Genomic DNA, 16,054 nt, shown 5'->3' on the forward strand with positions numbered 1-16,054 from the left:
CAGGAAGCTTGTTCCACACTGTAAAATCAGTGCAAACTGCACCATGTGTCAGGTTAGAGGATGCTGCTTCGTTCTGCCGCTCGGGTAGATTTTGTACTCGAGCAGCAGCTTTCTCATCACGAATGGTCAAGACCTGCCGTGACCACCAGTGTTGGGAAATCTTGCCGGGAGGCATTCAAGCTCCCCAAAATCATGTTAGGGGATGCACATTCTCACTCACACTTGTCAATTTAATGTTGGTAAGCTGTGCATGAGAAAAAAAATCTGCCACACGGTCGGTGACGGGGTGTCTCCAAGCGGGATATGGAGTGGGCAGAACTCTGCAAACTCCTCCAGCGGCGAAGAATTGTTCCCCCACCTCTACTATGAATGGGCAGGCCTAACCCTTGCCTCTTTAAAAAAAATAATCCTGAACCCTCCCAGTTGCTCTTCTTAGGCTGAGAGGTGTCACATATGTCAACCCCAGCCCATCCTGTCACCAGGCCTAAGCCACTGTCTCTGCTCAGAGACCAGTTTTTAGACATATTTATAGTCAAGCACTGGCGGAGCAACTCTGGCAGGCTTATGCAAATTATCCTTCAAGACTTTCAGGAAGGGAAAAGGTAACTTTCTAACAGTTACTTTTCCTAAGTGTCCACTAAAATCTTATTCCACCACTGAATTGAATGTTTAATAAATATTAACAAATAGTAGTTGAACCATTGCTATAGTTTGCCCCCAATCTGATATTGCAGAATTTATATTTTAACCTGTAGTTTACTTTTCCTTATTAGGCAGCCATCGCCTACCACAGTGAAAATAGTGTTTGGGGGCATTTCCCTATAAGAACCCTCCAACATTGAATTTTTAAGTGTCACACTATTAAATACTGGGCACACTACCTTGTGGGCAACATGGCCTATTTAGTGATGACTTAAATATACTGAAAGTGGAGGTTTTCCTCTGACTAAAGGGTCATTTTGTTAGACTGCACCGCAGAATTATACTGCAGCAGTTAGACTACATTGGTAGGCCTGCCACCACATTTTCCTTGTTGTACTAGTGAATGGCACAATAAGTGATGCAGCTTACAGGTAAGATATAACTTCCTATTCCCTTGGTGTAGTTTCTAAAATATATACTATGACATTACAGGAAAGTTAATCATGCAATTCTGGGATTATCCCATTTTACATGCCAATTTTACATGCTTTAGGGGTCAGATCACATTCTTTGGGCATTATACAGTGGTGCCCCAGACTACACAGTCTGAAAATAGCTATAGAATTCAGCATAAAATGAGGGTCACCATGTAAAAAAGGGAATTTTCTCATACCTTTCCATCCTACCGAGGTTGTAGAGTCAATAGCATAAATATTCGGGTAACAGTAGCATCTATTGTTTAGAGGACTTGGGATGAGAAAGCATGCACATTTATCTATATTTATGTATTGTTCTTTATATTTACAGCCTTGAGAAAGTCTTGGTACGGAGTTTGTACCGACAAAACAGGTGTCAGCTGTTTCTCTGACATTTTTTAATAAAAATAAAACCACCTTGATCATCTTGTCTCAAGACGAATATCTTTGTTGAAACACGTATACATTGTAACTATATTGGTGAAATTATTGTTGTGACCAATAAGTCATGTTTTTCCTTTAATGATAGTGCTGAATAGACCCTCCTTGTAATTATGATGCGCTATATCAACATATTTAGAAAGTGAATTATCAATGTGGGTGAATGATAGTTCACCACAAGGAATAAGGAATAAGGCCACTATCTTGATATGTCCAGTTGAAGGTTACAGAAATATATACCTGAGCCTATCCCTGGTAGCTATGGCACAGAGCAGACAGGCTTTACTTAAGAAAATGTGTAATGTATTTAGAAGTACCACAACAGTTAAAAATAAAAAACAAAGCTTAGTAAACATCCCACTCCAATCTAGAAAACTGAATGACATGTAATGAACATAATGACACAAAAAATCCAAAGATGGGAACTGGAGATATGAATTTCTCAAGCTAATGTAATAGAAGCACCAAAAAGTGGCAAGCACCAATGGTAGTAAATGGTCATGGTAGTCTGCGACCTAAGCACAATTTCAGGCTGACTGCAATGTGTACAAGTAAAATACACCAGCTAGGTTCACTCCAGTTGGAGGTTACTGTGGTTCTTTCCAGAGCTCAAACCTTTCAGCAAGGCAAACCAGAAGACTGTATATTTGAAGAGGGTTGCATGACAGGAGATAGGCATTGAATGAGGTTCCTGTGAAGCCATTGGTTTTGGCGGGAAAATCGTGTGTGGGAGAATTCTAATTTTGCGGCACAGGCAACTTGTTTTGCTAGTCGAGTACTTTTTGCTCCTGATTTTTGCTTGACAAGGTGAAATGTAAAAAAAAAAATGTAAAATCAATGTTAGTTCCAAAGTTTAATCAATAAATATATTTATCATATGGTTGTCCATGTACTCTGGCTGTTGGACCAATTGTGAATTAATGAAAAATACAAATTGTAGATGTCTGAATTATACATCAAATTTTTTTGAAGCTAAAACCTGAAGCATAAAAGTAATTAGCAAACAATTATGATGATTGTACCTTTCAGTGGTATTATAATTGGTTACACAAACAATTTGAATGAAACACAAAACTACCTCAAAAAGCAGGTGAAAAGATGTCCTAAAAATGCAAAAAGATGATTAGAAAGTATACATAAAGTATACAAAACATTTAACACACCACAGTAGAGAGGGGAAATGTGAAATAAACCATTCCAAGCCCTAGCAGCTCATAATCCGACATAGACACAACTCGGAAAGCTATATAGCAGCAGTCTTCCAATAAACATTGCAGAGTACATTTTCACCCAAATTACCATTCATGTTCAACATACAAAATCACATACCTTAATTTGTTTTTAAATTCACTTTGATTTTTGAAACAAATAACATCAAGTTATTCAGATAACAGGGATAGGACAACATAAAAAATTACACACAAAAACATTTCAAAACAGCATGAAACAGAGATTGATAAATACATACCACGTTTACATATGTGAAATGTGATAGGAAAGAGAGAAAGAGAAAGCTAACATTGCAATATTATTTTCTAAAACTAAACACAAGGCATCATGGTAGTTGTAGTAATTTCAATCAAACATTAGCAACACTTGCACATGTGTAAGTTAAACTTACCTTGTGAATTCATGCTGTAAAAACAGAACAGACATTTGCAATGTAAAAAACATGTATACAATATGTTATTTGATGCAAAAGCACTTACAAGCAAAATTACATCATGTGAAACGTTATGGAGATACAAACCTGTATTCTTGTATACAACAAAATACATTCAAAGGAACAAGACCACAAAAAATTTATAAAAATACATATATGTTTCCAAAAGGTGAAAAACACATTAGCAACAGCTAATTGAAAATCTAAAACAACATTGAGGTTTAGTGACTCATTCAAAAGTGTAACTTACCAGTCTCCACTCCACCAGGGATTGCTGTCAAGCCTTAAGGATGTAGAAACAGCAAGACCTTCTCCTCCCCGGGAAAAAGTTGTAAGGAGTTGCTGGAAGAACCACCTCCAGGTATCCAGGTGATACTTGGAAGCCAGGTAACGCACTCTCCCCCGCAGGTCATGCCACCTCTTCCTCATATTTTCCTGTGTGCGCAGGTTGTTTGCTACAGCATTCACTCTGTCAACTATTCTGGCCCACATTTACCTTTTCTGAGATATGGTTGTAATTTGTACTTGGGCTCCAAACAATTATGGCTCTACTCTAATAATTTCATCGACCATTACTGACAATGCTCACTTTGTAAAATAGGGATTTCTTCTCCCTGCCATTATCAATAAAATGAAAATGAAAGAAATGTTATGTCACACAAAAATATGAATGAAAGAATAAATAAGGGACAAGAAACAGAGCAAGCTGAAAAGTAAACCCGATGTTACTGGCATAAGTTCTGCTTGAAAATGTTGTGGTGCAGTGGAATGACAAAGGATCATGGTCTGAAATGGAGTGTGTCTTATAGTGCGGTGAACACAATTAGGTAAAACCCATCAGGTGTCTGATGCTAGCATCCATCCAAAAGCCAAAGGAATATCCAGTGTTGAAAGCATCCCGCAACTGTATCACTCTGTCTGCAATATGCTGCTAGAATACCGCTAACACAACTGTGAAATCTAAATAGGCTTGGCGCAATCCCGCCACCCTCACAGCGACAGAGTAATATTAGTCCACCGCATCGACAGTGGTGAACTGTTTATGCGACAGAAAACACTCTGTCAACGAGAATGACCGTTCAGCCAGTAAACATCTAACTATGGCAGGTGGGATTCCGGCAGCTTGGCTGAGTACTTCTAAACTCTGCCGAGGAGGGTTGACAGGAGTCCCACCAAGATCAAAATCAGGTCCTTAGTCTCTTTTTCGGAGTTCGGAGCCCTCCAGCAGAGCAAGGCTGCGGGCTCTATGCAGTGAGAGCTCCACATGGACCCACTGCAGTGGATTTGCTGCTGTGGAGAAACTCCGAATGGGAGAAATCTGCTTCTTCAGCTCAGCTGACATGCACCTTAGGCGGATTGGTTTGGCAGGTTTCTCCAGGTCATCAGTATGTCTTGAAGTCCAAGAATGTTTTAAGTCTCAGGTTTTCAAGGATGTTAGGATAAATCCAATTAGACACAACTAAGGATACCATGACCACTGCAACAGCACTTGGAATTAAGACTCTCTTCAGCAGAGGCCATCAACAGTCCAGGTCAGGTCTAGTTGATACTGGTCACCTGGGCACTTCAGGAAAAGGCCTCCTGTATCTCACACAGGAGGTCAGCCAACTGGCCTTTGGTGTCTACTTCTTTATCCTGGTGCAGGAGGGAGCAAGTCCGGCCCTTCAGGTCTCCTCGCAGGTTTCAACAGCAGGTCCGGCCCTATGGAAAACCTTAATCCATTTTTCCACAGGTCCAGTAGTGCTCTAAATAATGTGTTTTGGGGTGCCACATTTATGCCTAATAATAGCTTGTGGGTGGGGTTGACTCTTGCGACCCCAAAACCAACACTGTAAAAGTTTCCAGGGGTCACCTTGCCCACTTTGGCAGTAGTTCCTGTATGCCGTTCCTGTATGCCCTACTGCAAACAAACCCACAGTGGCACAAGAATACCACGACTGCACTGAACCAATATGGGCTTCTGACACTGGCGTGGGTAAAACATCAAACCCCCCACCCGATCACACGCAGGGGCTTACCTCATTTGAGGAAATGTCTGAAGATAGAGTTGTCAAAACACTGACGAAAGGGAGACAAGACGGAGCACCAGGCCCTAATGGCCTGCCCCAAAAGCTATTCAAGTCCGACGTCCCCTTTTGGTCTAAGGTCCTATCGAATCTCTTTAATTACTCCCTGCACTATCAAACCATTCCTGATTCTTGGAGAAGTGCCATTATCCATCCCATCTACAAAGCTGGATCACGAGGCAACCCGAACAACTACAGATTAATCGCCTTGCTGGATATAGAGGCAAAGCACTTTGCAGGCCTCATTTTGGAGGATCTCAGGAAATGGGTAAAGGACAAAAATCTGATTCCCCTGAATCAGACAGGGTTCACCGCCAAATCAGGAACAATGACAAACTTATTGGCAATCTCTACCATCATTGACAAAGCCCTCACAAACTCCAAGTTGATTTTCTGCTGCTTTGTCGACTTCAAAGCAGCATTCGACAGGGTGCCTAGGACTGCTCTGTGGCAAAAACTGAGGGCGTGGGGAATCCCAGACAACATCCTGAATCCCATCATCATGCTGTACTCCAACACATGGATCCGAGTGAAGTTAGGGGCTGGCTCACATCTCTCCCGTAAAATCAGGACCTTTTGTGGTGTCAAACAGGGATGCGTGTTGGCCCCCCTTCTCTTCAATCTATTTATTGCTGATCTATCAAGCACGTTGGAGAAAGTAATTAGCCATCCACCAAAAGTAGGAGGCAGGGCATTAAGCAATCTCTTGTATGCCGATGACCTGGCACTGTTCAGTCTCACTAGAGTGGGGCTCCAGAGACTCCTTGATGCCCTAATGCATTACACGGTCAACAACCAGTTAGAAATTAACATGAAAAAACCGAAGGTTGTTCCGTTCGGCAAAAAACGTTATAGCGGTGGAGGCTGGACAATTAACAAAGAAAGCATCACAATTGGCCAGTCGTACAAGTACTTAGGGGTCCATTTGGATTCCAGGGGCAGTTTCACCAAGCAGAGCACTGTGATTGCAGCCAAGGCCTGTCACGACGTCAATGGTATTTACCACTAACCTCTGAGAGATGTCAGCAGGAACGATGGATAGATGAATATTCCCCCTCCTCTCCAGAACGTACAATACACAGTGTAAGGGTAACACAACTATGTATAAATGCCTCCCGGGGAAAAAGGGAAGTGGATAAAATAATAAAGGTTGTCCAGAGGGGCTTCCGAAGAAATGTCTGTAGGCCGTCCACCCACTCTCTCGCCAGTCTCTAAGAACCCCCGGTTGTTACTGCAGGTAAGGAAGGAACAAGAACCAACAATTAGAAACCCAGCACTGCACAGGAATCAAAGAAACATAACATCTCTATAAGGATAGGTACTAACTGTTGAGGTGGACTGGAGCGCCTGAAAAACCCTCAGGAAAATAAACCATGAAACAGCAGATAGTCGAGTGGAAACAAGCCTCCTCAGGAGCAGCCTGACAAATGGCGGCAGTACCGTTTCAGCAAAGGCTTCGAATGTCGACAAAATCAGAAAGGAATGATAAACAAAGAATAAACAAAATCATCAAGGTGTTTCTTCGTGTAGCACGTACCGGTACCGGCACGCCAGGATTCACAAAAGGTAATTTCCCATGAAGAACACCAGTGACGGAGACGACAACGCGCTCCTGCGCGGGTCTCACAAACGCCACTCAAAATAGCGAGGCCGCCCGTCTTATAGATGCGGGGACTCGCTAACGTGACTAGAATACAGAAAACAGTCTCGAGAAATGCTGAGAAGCAGAATTCGTTCTGCTCAAGGCAAACAAAGTACCTGGTATTCCGCTTCGACTTAACAGGCAAGGCTCCGTCCCGTCCTCACTCAAGGTCCTGATTGACAAGCCCCGAGCCGTTACCTCGGAAGGCTTTTGTCAATACAACGCTTCCGTTTCCGTGTCTGCTGGGCCTCTGGGGAATGTAGTTCCGCAACCGCCAGGCTCCCTCCAGTGGCGATATGCGGTAACCACATCGTCTGACCAACGCTATTTGTCCCTTTCTGAACCTAGCACCCCTGGTAAGCGCTACAGAGCCCCCTCTCGAGGACCGACGTCCCGGCGGTCGACCAGGCTTGCCAGGATGAGCTGCATGAAACCGTTCCACCAACAGAGGGCAATGCATGTTGGCTGAAGGTTCCCAGGTCCTGTCCTCTACTCCAAACCCCTTCCACGATACCAGGTACTGCAACCTCCCACGGGACTGACGGGAATCCAAAATCTCCTCCACCTCGTACTCATCATCCCCGTCAAGATCAATGGGGCCAGGGCGTGAGGGAAGACGCACACCCACCCGACAGGGTCGAAGCAGGGACACATGGAACACGGGGTGGATTCGCCAAGAAAGGGGGAGTGACAAACGGACAGCTACAGGGTTGACTAGCCCCTCAATCCCATAGGGCCCTATGTACTTAGGAGCCAACTTACCCCTCCCTTTCAGACGCAGGTTCTTAGTGGATAACCAAACCTTATCCCCCACCTTGTACTCGGGTTCAGGGACCCGCTTCCGATCTGCACATCGTTTTTGGGCTGCTTAAGACAGAGCCAATTGGTTCCTAGCGTCAATCAATACAGCCCTGAGGTGAGCATGATGCTCCTGAATGGAAGGGTGAGTGGAGGTGACTGGCCATTCGAAAGGGAGCATATCAGGATGGAACCCATAGGAACAAAAGAAAGGTGAGCACCCTAATGTGGAGTGTTCTGCGTTATTGTAGGCGAATTCCGCCATCCATACCAGAGGAAACCAGTCACCCGAGTTCTGCAGTGTGAAGCACCGTAAGTATTGTTCCAGGGACTGGTTAAGCCGCTCGGTTTTACCATCTGTCTGGGGATGGAAACTGGTCGATAACCGAGCTTCCATATGCAATGCATGACAGAGAGCTTTCCAAAAGCGAGAGGTAAATTGAGATCCTCTGTCAGTGATTAGGACTCTAGGTATACGATGAGCTCTCACTACATGCTGGAGAAACACCAAGGCCAATTCGGAAGAGGTAGGCAGCTTTTTCAGGGGAATGAAATGACCCATTTTCGTCAAATGATCAATTAAGACTAGAATCGTGGTATAGGTCTCACAAGGGGGCAATTCAACTATAAAATCCATTGATACTGTATGCCAAGGAGAAGGAGGAATTGGGATGGGGCGTAGCAACCCCACAGGCTTGGAATGGCTGGATTTACTCTGAGCACAAACAGCACATTTCTGTACATAGTCTTTGACATCTTTTCGCAGCGAGGGCCACCAAAAGGAACGTTCAATATTAGCGATGGTCTTGTATTCTCCCAGATGACCTCCCAACGTAGAATCATGACACCAAAGCATAATCTGTTCCTGGAGTGTGCTCAAGGGAACGTATAAAGCATGATAATGGTACAGCAGATCATCCTTGGAGCTTCTATGTTCCGGTTCTTCCTGTATCCATGAAGCGCCATCAATTCCAGACACAGCTACTTTAATATCTTCCAAGAAATCATGTGATATCACAAAGGCCAGCGTCGACTCCGGAAAAGCCGAGGGAGAAAGGATGGTAGGAGGCACTGTATCGTCATTCTGAGGGGGTCCTGTGAGGTCTACCCTACGGGATAGAGCGTCCGCCTTACCATTCTGGGGTCCAGGTCTATACTTTATGATAAAATCATAGTCCGAGAAAAAGAGCGACTACCTTAGCTGCCTGGGCGTCAGTGCTCTTGCAGTTTTCAGAAATAACAGATTCCGATGATCCGTATACATCTCGACTGTATGTAGAGCCCCTAACAAATAATGCCTCCATTCCTCACATGCCCGTTTAATGGCCAGCAGTTCTTTGTCTGTGATAGAATAATTCACCTCACAGGGTGTGAGTTTGCTGGAATAAAAGGCCACCGGATGTAATTGTCCCGTATCTGGATGTCGCTGGGACAACACCCCACCCAATGCATACCGTGAGGCGTCCGTTTCAACCACAAACGGCAGATTGGGATCCGGATGCCGCAGGATAGGAGCTTGAGTGAATCGCCTTTTCAACGTTTCAAATGCTTGATCTGCTTCTGGAGTCCACTCAAAGGGTACATTCTTTCTCAGTAGTCTGGACATTGGAGTGATAATGCGAGAGAAATCCTTGATAAACCGTCTGTAATAATTAGCAAACCCAAGGAAACTCTGTACAGACTTAACATGAGAAGGAGCTGCCCACTGGGTTATCGCTTCTACCTTGCTCATATCCATTTGGAACCCCTGGGCGTTAATGACATATCTCAAGAAGGCCACCTCATCAACATGAAAGAGGCACTTGTCCAGCTTGGCGAACAGGGAATGGACACGAAGGCGATCTAGTACTGTTTTCACGTGGCATATGTGTTCTGTGATGTTACGAGAATAGACCAAAATATCATCGATATATACGATGCAGATTGTTTCCAACAGTCCTCTTAATACTTCATCCATGAAGTACTGAAAAGCGGCAGGGGCGTTGCATAGCCCAAAAGGCATCACTTGGTACTTGAATAAACCAAACTTCGTACGAAAGGCGGTTTTCCATTCATCACCGGGCTTCACACGTACCAAGTGATAAGCACCACGGATGTCCAGTTTGGTAAACACCTGAGCCCCTCGAAGCTGGTCCAAAAGGACGGGTATGAGGGGCAACGGGTATCTATTTTTTATGGTGACTTTGTTGATAGACCTATAGTCTATACACGTTCGGAGTTCATCACAGTCTTTTTTCGATATGAAGAAGAGAGGAGAAGAAGCAGGGGAGGTAGAATGGCGAATAAACCCCGAAGCAAGGTGTTCCTCCAAATATGTCTTCAAGTAACGCGTTTCAGGCTCAGTGAGGGCATACACTCGACTGCAGGGTATATCCGCCCCCGGAACAAGATCTATACGACAATCGTAAGGTCTGTGTGGTGGTAGCCTTTTTGCTTTCCTTTTGTCGAAGACATCTAGATAAGTCGAGTACTCTCTTGGAAGAGAGGTAGCACAGCAGTACTTTCCTTCTATGCATCCCTGGGCAAGAAGAGTGGTACCTGCAAACACAACAATGATGGACAGAATGTGGATCAATGTCACACATTCACCCCAGTCCAAAGATCTGGGCCCAAATCCATCGTTTTTCCACTCCACACCACCCTGGGTTAGACAATGGCGATATGCAAATCAGCGCTGACCCTGTGCCCCATGGGAACAGTCCAGTCCGAACTACAAAAGCCATGTCCTTCCCAGAACGGAAACAAGCATCCGAGGACCGGCCCGGTTTCGAGGTAACACATTGTTGTGTTTGCAGTTACCGCTCTAAGTGTACTGGGGATGCTCATACGTGAGTCCCAGGCACTCCACACCACTGGAATCAAGCTAGCCGGGCTGAAGAGAGGTGTTACCTCGAAACCGGGCCGGTCCTCGGATGCTTGTTTCCGTTCTGGGAAGGACATGGCTTGTGTAGTTCGGACTGGACTGTTCCCATGGGGCACAGGGTCAGTGCTGATTTGCATATCGCCATTGTCTAACCCAGGGTGGTGTGGAGTGGAAAAACGATGGATTTGGGCCCAGATCTTTGGACTGGGGTGAATGTGTGACATTGATCCACATTCTGTCCATCATTGTTGTGTTTGCAGTTACCGCTCTAAGTGTACTGGGGATGCTCAGACGTGAGTCCCAGGCACTCCACACCACTGGAATCAAGCTAGCCGGGCTGAAGAGAGGTGTTACCTCGAAACCGGGCCGGTCCTCGGATGCTTGTTTCCGTTCTGGGAAGGACATGGCTTGTGTAGTTCGGACTGGACTGTTCCCATGGGGCACAGGGTCAGTGCTGATTTGCATATCGCCATTGTCTAACCCAGGGTGGTGTGGAGTGGAAAAACGATGGATTTGGGCCCAGATCTTTGGACTGGGGTGAATGTGTGACATTGATCCACATTCTGTCCATCATTGTTGTGTTTGCAGTTACCGCTCTAAGTGTACTGGGGATGCTCAGACGTGAGTCCCAGGCACTCCACACCACTGGAATCAAGCTAGCCGGGCTGAAGAGAGGTGTTACCTCGAAACCGGGCCGGTCCTCGGATGCTTGTTTCCGTTCTGGGAAGGACATGGCTTGTGTAGTTCGGACTGGACTGTTCCCATGGGGCACAGGGTCAGTGCTGATTTGCATATCGCCATTGTCTAACCCAGGGTGGTGTGGAGTGGAAAAACGATGGATTTGGGCCCAGATCTTTGGACTGGGGTGAATGTGTGACATTGATCCACATTCTGTCCATCATTGTTGTGTTTGCTATTGGGCAAGAAGAGTAGCCTGTGTTTAAATGATTTCACCGGATACCACTGGAGGGCAGCAATGTTCTCGACAGTACTGGGATGTCAAAGACACCGAACGTGCAGCCCATTTCACAACTGGATCATGTAAAGTCAACCAGGGCATGCCGAGGATCAGGCGGAACTGGGGAGCGTCAATGATGTCGAAATGTATGATCTCCTGATGATTCGCACCTACGTACATTACAAGGGGTACTGTGTGAAAGCGAACAGGGCCAGAGGTCAGTGCCTTTCCATCCACGGCTTTCACCATTTCAGGGATCTTTTTCTTCTCATAAGGAATGCCCATCCTCCAGGCATACTGTTGATCAATAAAATTCCCTGTGGCCCCTGAATCCAATAGGGCAGACACTGTAAGCGAATTACCCTCAGTTATTCTCAAAGAAATAGTAATGTTCATATGAGCCACTGAAGGTTGCATGGTATTTGCAAGGTATATCGGGATCCTTTCCTCTTCTTCCAAACCCAAGACGGAGACCCCGTCCGTACTTGGGCTCTTCAGTTTTCCGACTCCTGTGTTACTGCAACTTGTTTCCGGGGACCCAGACTAGGATTTGACGTTTTTCCTCTAGCCCGACATTCTCTGATGAAATGGCCACTTTTCCCACAATAGTGACACAGCTTTTGCAGGCGTCTTTTCTCTCTTTCTTCAGGAGTCAAAGGACCCCTCCGATTTGCATGGGTTCTACTCCCATCCCAGGTTTGGAATAATCCTCTGGAGGAGGGCGAGACTTCGGAAAATACGAACGTATTTCCCCTCTGTTCTTATCCCCTTTTCTATCTTGCACTCTGTGGTCAAGCTGAACAGCAAGATCTATCATTTCATCACATGTCTTGGGTAATTGTACAACTTGGGAGAGCACGTCTTTTAACTCCCCACGTAATCCTTGATAAAACAAAGAGGTGCGTTTCTCAGGGGGCCATTCTGTTTCCACTATTAGCCGATTAAAGGTGGTAATGTAGGTCAACAAATCCTGTGATCCTTGACGAAGCGTCATCAGTTCACGATCTAGAGACAGCATGTGTGTTTTCCTATCAAACAACTTCCTCATCTCACTACAAAAATCCTGGAAGTTGTGTAGCACTGGGTCATTCCTTTCCATCAACGGAATAGTCCAACTGGCAGCATTGCCCCCCATGTATGACATTATGAACAATGTTTTTGATGCATCATCCACGAAAATGGTTGGTTTACAGAGGAAATGGAGCCTACACTGATTTAAAAATGTTTCAAACTTCTTGGTGTCCCCATAGAATCGCTCAGGAGGTGCTAATGGTATACCTGGATTTTGAATGACATGGACTGTGGGACCGGGACCTAAAGGAGAGGGAGTAGAGGGTTGAGAAGCAAAGAACCCACCCCCCATAGACGCCCCATCCGGATTTTGAGTAGGGGGGGGAAGTGTTCCCTCTCTGATATAACTCCTCCCTTTCCGAGCAATGCCAGCCACCTCACGTCTTAGTGAACTCACTTCCGTTCGGAGATCCACATTCTCCTGTCGTGTGGCATGTACCTCCTGTTGGAGAGCAGATAAACTCTCCAACAAGGAAGCCAACACAGTATTAGTATCCATCGCTCGGGCTGACGAATTTCGTGGGCTTGTCAATCTGTCACGACGTCAATGGTATTTACCACTAACCTCTGAGAGATGTCAGCAGGAACGATGGATAGATGAATATTCCCCCTCCTCTCCAGAACGCACAATACACAGTGTAAGGGTAACACAACTATGTATAAATGCCTCCCGGGGAAAAAGGGAAGTGGATAAAATAATAAAGGTTGTCCAGAGGGGCTTCCGAAGAAATGTCTGTAGGCCGTCCACCCACTCTCTCGCCAGTCTCTAAGAACCCCCGGTTGTTACTGCAGGTAAGGAAGGAACAAGAACCAACAATTAGAAACCCAGCACTGCACAGGAATCAAAGAAACATAACATCTCTATAAGGATAGGTACTAACTGTTGAGGTGGACTGGAGCGCCTGAAAAACCCTCAGGAAAATAAACCATGAAACAGCAGATAGTCGAGTGGAAACAAGCCTCCTCAGGAGCAGCCTGACAAATGGCGGCAGTACCGTTTCAGCAAAGGCTTCGAATGTCGACAAAATCAGCAAAGAATGATAAACAAAGAATAAACAAAATCATCAAGGCGTTTCTTCGTGTAGCACGTACCGGTACCGGCACGCCAGGATTCACAAAAGGTAATTTCCCATGAAGAACACCAGTGACGGAGACGACAACGCGCTCCTGCGCGGGTCTCACAAACGCCACTCAAAATAGCGAGGCCCCCCGTCTTATAGATGCGGGGACTCGCTAACGTGACTAGAATACAGAAAACAGTCTCGAGAAATGCTGAGAAGCAGAATTCGTTCTGCTCAAGGCAAACAAAGTACCTGGAAATCCGCTCCGACTTAACAGGCAAGGCTCCGTCCCGTCCTCACTCAAGGTCCTGATTGACAAGCCCCGAGCCGTTACCTCGGAAGGCTTTTGTCAATACAACGCTTCCGTTTCCGTGTCTGCTGGGCCTCTGGGGAATGTAGTTCCGCAACCGCCAGGCTCCCTCCAGTGGCGATATGTGGTAACCACATCGTCTGACCAACGCTATTTGTCCCTTTCTGAACCTAGCACCCCTGGTAAGCGCTACAAGGCCACAGCGCTAAGGGTATCCCTGGCTAAGCTATCGAGGAGACTCTCAGGCCCCACGCTCTTGCCTTTACTGGATGTGCTCAGAGCAAAGATCGGGCCCACACTTTCGTATGGCATTGAGATCTTTAAGGGTAAAATGAACAATTCCTCAAACAAACTGACAATCAAACTCTATAAGAAACTGCTCCATCTGCCGAGTTCCTCCTCGCCAGCCCAGGTCAGACTAGAGTTGGGCTTAATTAACTACGAATTCTCTAACGCTGGCTCATATCTTAACCTGATTCACAAACTAAGACAGGCAGAAGAAGGCACCCTGGAACTCTTGGTTTGGAACGAAATCAGTGTGAGCAATCCGGGGGGGTCATTTGGTCACCTTCTAAATGACTACACCCAACAAATGTCTGCTGCGGACCTCTGGGCCCTTAATCCAAGTCAGACTGCCTTCAAAATCACAATCAAAAAAGCCACACGACTTAAATCTCTGATTACGGACAAAGCTCTCCTTGTGAAACGTAGCCATGCATGGGCAGTAGTCAACTCCTACAAACGATTATCCCCGGCTAACTACCTTTCGACTACTTTTTCTTATCTGTCAAAGCGATGTCTGATGGCCCTAAGACTGGGAGACTGGCGCTTCCTTCAAAACCTTCCTGTATGGCGTCGAAAAAGGGATGATCAAACGTGCAGAGCGTGTAGGTCAGCAAATGAAACTTTTTTGCACGTGCTTTGTACATGCCCTTTTTTTATTCTCCAACGTAGACGCCTTCTCAGGCCAGAATGGATCAGGCTGGGAGTTCGGACTTGTAGACATGCCACTATTGCCGCTCTGTCCCCAGAGAACACTGTGTTAAACATAAAATTGGCCAAATTTATTCAGCAAGTGTATAGTCTTTTAGAAAAATTGGACAACTGTGCAGAAAAACATGTACTTTAACCACACCTGCACAGTGCGGGAATGCTAATTTCTAAATTGAGACGCTGCAGTAACCACTGAAAAGAAGGCCAAATTTTACTCTGTTTTTACATTTTCTTTTTTCTTAATCTCTTTTAATCTATAAAATTGTGTTAATGTGCTCGAGGAATCTTTTAAAGATATGTTTTATATATCTAAATAAAGAATGTATTATTACATAGCAAACCCACAGTGGCCCGCATTCACAAAATTCAAGATGGAGAAGCACTTCTCTCCTTGGGCCGAGCCTGTGTGCCCACCCAGAGGTGCGGCCAGGGTAATGAGTAGTCCCTCCTCCTTGGTCACCCGAAAGCAGTTCTGGGCCAGCTCCAAGCCCACTGAGTTGTGTATCTGTCTGATTGGTAGGACAAAAAAAGTGGTCTGTGGAGGTGTCATCTGGCATCTGCTAGTGACTGGGGAAGTGCTTTGAAGTACATTAAGTGACTGGGCACTGCCCAACTGGTCTTCCTGCCAGAGGAACAAAAATCCTCCCCTCTTCAAAGCCATTATCTCTCCACTGGGAGCAGTTTTCACACCACATAAGACCATGTACCAGCTGGGTGACAATTGGAGGCTAATGAAAAATAGCCTCCAGGAGCTTCAGGCAGGGTAAGGTAATGTCTAAAAGTCCAATTTTCTTAATATTTATTAACAACCAGACATCACTATTGAGTTGGACTTTTAATAAATATTATAAACAGTCCTTTTTATTTTTCTAGCTGGTCCCTAGTGTTAGATAGCATTAATAATATTTAATATTTATTCCCAGCCTTCCTAAAGTAAAAATAGCTTTTGGGGGCAATTCAGAGTATGAGCATGTTAACTATACATTTCTAATGCAAAAAGAACTATTGATGGACAGAATGCAGAACAATGTCATTCATTCACCCCAGTACAGAGATCTGGGCCTAAATCC

Source organism: Lissotriton helveticus, chromosome 1_1 (genome assembly GCF_964261635.1).
Source record: "Lissotriton helveticus chromosome 1_1, aLisHel1.1, whole genome shotgun sequence".
Classification (NCBI taxonomy): domain Eukaryota; kingdom Metazoa; phylum Chordata; class Amphibia; order Caudata; family Salamandridae; genus Lissotriton; species Lissotriton helveticus.